General features: G+C 37.8%; 1 protein-coding gene across 1 annotated transcript in view; it reads left to right on the top strand.

Moving 5' to 3' along the window:
* The window catches only part of xylt1 (xylosyltransferase I), a 119,351-nt gene that overhangs the window by 68,119 nt on the left and 43,043 nt on the right, over positions 1-8,189 (top strand). The gene's annotated exons all lie outside the window — the stretch shown is intronic.

Here is an 8,189-nt window from a genome sequence, read left to right as displayed (position 1 = left end):
TATATATATATATATATATATATATATATATATATATATATATATATATATATATATATATCCCATTTTCTTAAGAAACTGCTATTGTCTTTAGCAGACTGCAATTTTTCACAGCAGCTCATCTGTGGAACATTGACCCTTTCTCTACAAAAAGAGATCATATAAGTGATTCACCCAGACATAAAAAAAAAACCCTATCAGAAAATAGCCTTAACTGATATCATCAGGCTCTCTTAAAAAAAATTGTAGATCTATTGATCCAAACTCCATTTGAACATAACACGACTGATTGGCATGCTGAAAGTAAATGAAATAAAATGAATATGACTGCAGTATAATGTTAAAAATGATTTTTCTTAAAGAATGGTGTCACCACAGTACTATCCTATTTTTTGTCAATGAAGCAGAAATACAATACTCTCCAGTCTATGCTGCTGTTGTTAACTGTGAGCTTTAAACACTGTAAAACCAAACATATCGATGACATAGAACCTGTGCTTTCTTAAATACAAACCCTAATATCTATTTCTCCAAGCATCTACCTCCTAGCCTCTCACTACATTTAATAGCTTACATGTTAAACTGATGGCAATTTAATTGCCTAAGGTCAATATCCATTGACTTCTCAGGTCCTGATGTGGACCTCGCAGTGCAGAAGTCATCCCCACCAACTCAAAAACAACCCACTTAAGAAGCTGTAAAGTGTAATTAACTGCTGCAAAGTCTACACAGACTAGACATGAAGTCATGGAAATAGCCTTTTGGAGGAGAAATTCTCATGACTAGTGTGAGTTTACAGGCCTTCTGGGATTTGAGGGTCTGCTGGGTTTTTGATGTAGCTCCACAGCAGCCAATTAAAATGCCCCTATTAAGGAGAGAGTTATCTCCTCTGCACAGCCAGATGTCCACCGGTTGAATTTAGACAAGCTGTAATGGCCACTGGGTGAAAGAGCCACAATGTCTCTGCAGCTGGAGTGAAGTAGCTGGAATATTCATGGATTTAGATTGTGGGCTGATTCAGTCTAATCTTTTTGGCCTTACCTTTAACGTGCTTTGATTTTACTGTATGTCGGTGGGGGGGCTGTGTGCAGATGCTTGTCTTACCATGTCAATAATGCTGATCTTAGCCCCTGTTTGAGCAACGCTATGCAGATGTATCCTCTCTGAATGCTTGTTAGATAGTCTGATTAAAGATATTTGCAAATAGGCTGTTTTTTTATTTCCTATCATTTGCATGTGTTCTGTGCTGCTGTTAGCAAAACAGCTGACAGTGGAAGTTTTTTAAGCCCTGTCCGCTAGGAAATAAAATGACTGATGAAGCAAAAGAGGAAGCAGAGAGGCAGAAATGACAGCAAAAGGCCGAAAGAAAGAGAGGTTAGAGGCAGGGAATGAGAGACAAAATGCATGTTTTTGAACCTCGTGATGTAAATATATATAAAAAGAATTATTTTAACTTTGGTTAGGTAGAACATGTTCATGAATCAAGATTGCAAAGTACAAATTTTTATTAAGTGGAACTTATGTGGAAGCCGAAGTGAGAGTTAGTACAATGCTGCTCAAGTACCCTCAAGCAAGAAACTGACATCAATTCAGCATTTTTCAGCTAACAATTTCTCCTATCTTTAAAAGGAATCTGAGGGTAGAAAACATGTTCATACGGGTAAAACATTTGGCTTTACTTCACGTTTATGGAACTACTTTCACAAAAACATAGCGCATATATACATGCTTTGATTCTGAGAGGTTAAAACGCCTCACATCAGACATGGTGGTTACTAGAGCTAAAAAACACTTATTTGAGATAATAAAGAAATACATCTGCTACAAAAATGTCAGAAACCTTTTTTAGGTTTCACTGTTCATCTAGATATAGTTTTAGTTTTAGGCTGTACATTTAGCTCCTTTTTATACATCAAAATGATGCTCCAAGATGCAAACTCAATGTATAGATGTTGCAGCCTCTCCCTCTCCATATCAGGCGTGTATCCTGAATCTAGTTTTAGGCGTTCATTGCTGCTTTGCTTCCCGGAGTCATTATTCTAATATAAATAAGCTTCCTTTTCAGGTTTTATTTATGAAATTGCTTTACAATGCAGTTATGTATCATAAATGTCTGCATTAATAATATATTTTTCCCTGAAAATGTATGACTTTCTAGTCTCGGAGAATATATATTTTTACTCTTGCAAAGATGCAGGTTGTTTTTTTTTACTGAAGTGAACCCCTTTGTGATCTTTTTTATATATATATATATATATATATATATATATATATATATATATATATATTTAAAGTCAGTAAACTATTTATGGAGCTTGATTTACGAAATGTGATTTACACTGGGCAATGGTGGTTTCTTTTCTCCTTGCGAACACACAATTCATGTCTTGGTCGTGGTTTTGCAGCCTAAAAGGTTTCAGTGCTTTGTTTGATGTGTAATTAATCTGCTTATGCTGCAATAGGAAAGAGATGGTATGAAATTCTTCAGGTATGAACATCCCTGTTTTAATGCCTTTTTACAAAAACAAGTGCTTAAGGGCTTTAAAATGTCGATAACATGAACAAGTTGTTTATTTAAAACAATTATTTATGCAAAAATAGTACTTACACCTATGTTAAGTATTTTTTAGTACTTAGTGTGTAGCAAAAATACAATAAGCTGATATTGCTCTGGTGTAGCCTGCAATCCACTACTTAGCTAAAATGCTGCTCGTTGCTTGCCACTTGTAGTTATATAACAACATCACCATCATAGGGTGATGGGCTTTCCATTCTGTACTCTGCACACTATGATTGTGTTTAAAATATTTCCATTGAGACAGTTTTCATTTTTGCTGGAAATTGAAAAGTTTGGTAAGTTTATCTAGGCCAACAGACCAGCGTCTTCTGTGGGGTGGGCAGTGAGAAGCACGGAGGTACTCAATACTTTAAAAAGCCAAAATAAGTTTATTTTTATGTGTGTGTCCTGTTTTGACAATATGGTTCTGGGAATCGATGTCCCAGAGCTAGCTGTTAGCCCCGTAGCTTTGCTTTCACCAGCAGACCATTATGACTGTTGCTATAAGGCTCAGCTTGATACTTATATATTAAACTTTAGTGAAAAATTTTTAGGGACTAAATCGTATACAACAGACTCAGAGACTGAAAGGGAGGCAAAGAGGTGATGCGCCCCCAAGATATCCAGAGGCACACAAGATCACTGGGAAACATGGAGGGCAGACATAGGTATGGCCGCACCCACCAGAGAAGGGCAGACGGGAACACCCGGAGTCTGACCCCCAAAGGGGCCTAACCCAAATGGGGCCCAGTCCCTGAGGGGCCTGACCCCAGAGGCCATACTCCCGGGGTCCCACGGTGCAGCGACAGCAATCCTGTGGGCTTTGCCGGTGGTCTGTCATGTCTAAATTGGACCCGAATGAGAGCCCAGGGGTCCGAGGCCCAGGGGCGCACCACTCCCCAGTGGGGACCTTATAGGTCAGGAGAAGTCCGGTCATATTCAGAATTAAAACTTCTGAAAGTGTTTTAAAAATGAAATTACTACATACTGGTCAATAAATGATAAGTGTTTTTAATTAAGAGTAATTTTCATTTGAATGTGCTTTACCGGAGACATCCATGTTTATCAAAGAACACTACTTCCACCTACCTGTTTGTGACGTCACGGTGCGGTATCGGCTGTTGAGCAAGTCCCAGGTCTCTATCTGCTGTTTGTCACTACGCACTATTATCCAAGTCCTCTTGAAAACATTCTTCTTCAAAATGTTGGCTACATATTGCATGCATTGTCTCTGGCCAGAAGTTAAATGGCAAATCCTCCCTCTTCAAGTTGGCAACCCAACGACAAACCCGTCGGTGGTGAATCATGAATTGGAAAGGTGAAATAACTTTTTTTTTTCCACTTTTACCCAATGTATTACAACAGCCAATTGCTATGCATGTTGGCATTATCAGTTTTACTACAGCTCTTGTAAATTTCAAAGATGAAGTCCTCCCAAAATCTATAAATAATTATTGTTAATTATAGATGTGTCTAGTAGTTGGCCTTTGGCTTACCGCACCGTGACGTCACTGCCGGAAGATGTCAGGAGTGAGGTGTTACTATATTTGGACAAAAATGGCCGGTGCTGGACTCAGTGATCACAACTAATATTATTATTTCAATTTTTTTACTGATTAACACTAAAATCATTAAATCACTGTGAACTTATTAGTTTTAGGTTTAGATAATAATCCATTGATCATTCCTTGCTTACTCTGTGAGTCGACAGAGAAATCTGAAATTTTGCAATACGAAAAGTATGGATTTTTTACAGTAAAAAACATGAAGCAACCATAAAATAATCCTGAACCACCATTCACCCAACAAGTTTAACCCTTAAGACAAACTGTCCAGCATGTGAAGTCTTTTTCCTAAAAACACTTTTTTTGTGTGGTCAAATTTCGTCCACAGATGTCAATGTTGCACTGCCGACTGTGGGGGGCTCCCTTTGGCCCTGCACTTTCTGCCTATTATTGTTGCTATCAGTGGGAGTGGAGACAAGCATTATTTCTCCTCTAATTCCCTGACAATATCCGTTCTGCTGCATGAATGGCTCTCAAAAGCAACCCAAAGTCACTCTCACCGACATAGAGGTTGCTGCGTGCCTACTGGGACATATACCATCTATGTTTTCATTGCCGTCTGTGTGAGTTTGAGTCTAGTCTGGATGGAGGATGAGTTTGTCTTTCTTATGGAGTATGGGTTTCTTTCCCAGCTTTTTACCCATATACCCATTGTTTTTTTAGCTGCTGCAGGTTAAAAAGGATGCTTTCTAAATCCCAACTTTATGAAGCAATGATTGACTAATCAGCTTCATGTGTTACTCCACTGGTTCTATTAGATGCCATCCCCAATTTGGAAAATAAATATAAATCATTACATCAAAGTAATACAACTTTAGATCATGTTTGAAAAACAATGAGGAATGAAAGGGAGTTTTTCCTCTCCAATGTCTCTACAAGCATGCTTGGTGTGAGGGAGCGCTTTCGAGTCAATGAGTTAATGCAGTCAACTGGTTTTCCTTAAATAGAAAATGTTGAACCAATCTACATGATCTGGTTGAATCGTCTCTGTAAAGTGCCTTGAGAACACATGAAAGGTGAATTGGTGCTATATAAATAAACTGAATTGAATTAAAGGGTTCTGTCCTCACATCAAGTAAAATAACATACAAATGCAGGCAAAGTATTTAAAGACCGTAAACTTTTTTTTCTCTCTTTTTTATTTAAGATTTTTCCACTTGCAACCCCTTTTTTATTTTAATTTTAATTTTAATTTATTCCTGTTCCACCTTAAGACCCTAAAGCAGAGTTTACCTGAAAAAATGACCACTTTCTGTGTATTATCTCTTAAGTTTGTTTTTCATTATTTATTTTAGCTCAATTTGTTAGTGAATTACGCTCTTTGTGTCTTTTTACAAATACAACATTCCATGACCAGACATACAATACTGCACATGTGCTTAGGGGATAAAAAAGGAAGTAATGTCACTTAGCATGGACAAAATAGTGAAAATGAAGAAAAAAAGACCAATATCTATTGATTAATTGATCGTTGTATTGATTGATTGATTGAAATAAACGATGGTGGAGGGGCACAGTTTTCTGTATCACCTTATAAAATCCAGAAGACTTCACAAGATCAGATAATATTGCACTTAGGGCAACATCTTCTTATAACATTTAATTTGCATTCAATCCAAACAAAAGTTTTAGCACAGTTTTTTGAACATGACTGCCCTTATTTGCGAAAAACGCACCAAGGTTCGCCATCATGCTGTGCTCTTTTCCATTTGTGATTCTAAATGTTCAAGGCTGATAGAGAATGGATCAAAGGCTAATATATCTGTGAAAATTTGCGGTCGGAGGGATCACACCCACCTTTTGTCCACCCCTAATTCTTTGTTACATCTTCAGTATATTCATATCAGTAGTGCTCTCCACCATTAGCTAGAACTGAAGAAGCCTCTTGGATGAGAGGCGAAACGTCTTCTAGAGAACTTCATGTCCAGTTGCCTAGACTGAACTTTTTCAAGCTCACATCAAAGGCTAAGCAGGTTAAACTGCAGCAAAAATCGTCATTTTAAATGATCAGCCATTATTAACTAAGCAGGAATGAAAAACAACTGTGCAGCAGACTTCTCAGTCTTTCCTTAGCAGAACATTTTGAGAACAGTATTTTTCTTTTCTCTCCACTTTCTGGTTAAGCCCTACTTTGTATTGGACTGAGACATAAAATCCTCCTAAATAGGTTTAAGTTTGTGGTTGCAGTGAAACATTTAAAAGTAAAGCGGAATGAAAACATGGCGCTCCAAGATATGAGTGTGTGTCTGTTGGTGTGAACAGCAGCGCGAGACAGGGCGGCCACAGGGCTGACAGTTAGCAAACTACACCCAGTGGACAGGGTGACCACTCAGGTGGCAAATCTGGAGCTTGACATGAATTCCCCTGGTTCTGTCTGCATGTGTGTATGTCTACCTACTTTCCTGCAGGCATTGTGTGTCTCTGCACAAGAACTGTACGCTGTGCATAGCAGTAGTTACACGGTGTGTGTTTGTGTGTGTTGGGGTGGAGACAGAGGTCTGTGCATCACATCATCCGTTAGGTTTTATGGCTCACAACCTCCTAAGATAAACCCCCCAGGCTGTGAAATTGCTCCTTCAGGGAAAAATGACATTAATATGCACTTGTCCCTCCCCCCACCGAACCTTGAGCCTTGCTGTTCTTTTTCAGAGAGACAATCACGTGAAAAGCTCCGGCGCAGATGAGATGTTGAAACCATTGACTGAGGCAGAGCCTGCAGAGCAAAGCTTTCAGCCTGTCTAGCCGTTGTATTGGGAAAGCAGACCCCTCCACAGCGTCAGAGCAGCATGGAGTCATTCATCAAAACCGCGGATAGCGGCAGTCTTTTGTGTTATCCTAAATAGCTTTTAACAGCTTGAAGGAAGTAAAGGAGTAATACAGGCAACATCTTTAATTGATTGGTATGTGTGACTCGAAGCACCTCAACAGTTGCCTAAAAAACCTAAAATATTCCTGTGTGTTTGCGGCATTCTTCCAGTTGAGTGCTTGACGTGATGTATGTTCAATTTGCAATTTAAAAGCTGTTTTCGTCCAAAGGAGGGGGAACATTTCCGTGCTCGCTTAAGATGGAGATTTATATGTTTGGTTTTGTGGTATTACAAACACTCACAAAAGCCAGCATTGGCTTCAAATAAGTTTATATTGCTGCAATGTGGATGTTTAGAAACTTTAATTTGAACAGGAAGCTTTTTTAAAGGTACAAAGGAAACATCTTTTGTTGTGTTGTTTCTCTTGCGCTGAAACATATATATTTGTGGTGAGTGGTTGATCTGACTACCCCTTACAGGAACACTAAGAGCTACAGCTTGCAAAGCTTGAATTAAAAAAGGATTTTCATCCTTGGTCATCATTTATAATGAGTTTATCTCTCAGGAGACACATCCGATCTGCCTGACACCAGCTTTAAACAAATTTATGGATGATGGAAGTACATGCAGTACATCATCTTTTTTTTTCTGCCCATTTAAAGCAGCAATAAGAGCTCAAACACAAGGACCCATGAAGGACCCCATCACTCACAATTTGAGGAACTTATGAAAGGGCTTAGCAATACACGGATATTTTAAAAATGTTGAGATTTTTTCAACTGAGATATAACTTAATAGTATATAGTTTATATCACGGTGGTATATGTTGTGCTTAATTGTACTTTTACATATGGGAGAAGGTTGGTTTCAGCCATTTCCCATGTTTAACTATGGCTGTTTGTTAAAAGATAAGATTGTGTAACATTTGCAACAAAGCTTTGATTTACAAGTACCTTTGTATAATCATGTTAATTTTTTTTTTTTTTTTTTACTGGATTGTCAGAAATAAAGTTATTCATCCTTTATACTGCAGCTCTACTCAAAAGTATCTAGATATTATTTTGGTCTATATAGCCCAGCTCTAACAAAAAAAAAAAAAACATCATAAGGATTAAATTCTTCATAAGATTCTTATATTTCAATAGAAGCATGTATTGTATATCTCTGTTTATGCAAAATAGGTGCATTTTTTTCTGATTTGCCTATATTTTTTCATAGCTTTTTTACACATTTTTTAAATATACACACTTATTCAACAAG

Source organism: Cyprinodon variegatus, unplaced genomic scaffold, assembly GCF_000732505.1.
Source record: "Cyprinodon variegatus isolate N-32 unplaced genomic scaffold, C_variegatus-1.0 Scaffold238, whole genome shotgun sequence".
In the NCBI taxonomy this organism is placed as follows: Eukaryota; Metazoa; Chordata; class Actinopteri; order Cyprinodontiformes; family Cyprinodontidae; genus Cyprinodon; species Cyprinodon variegatus.
Note: the sequence above shows the minus strand (reverse complement) of the source record. Positions and strands in the feature narration are given on the sequence as shown.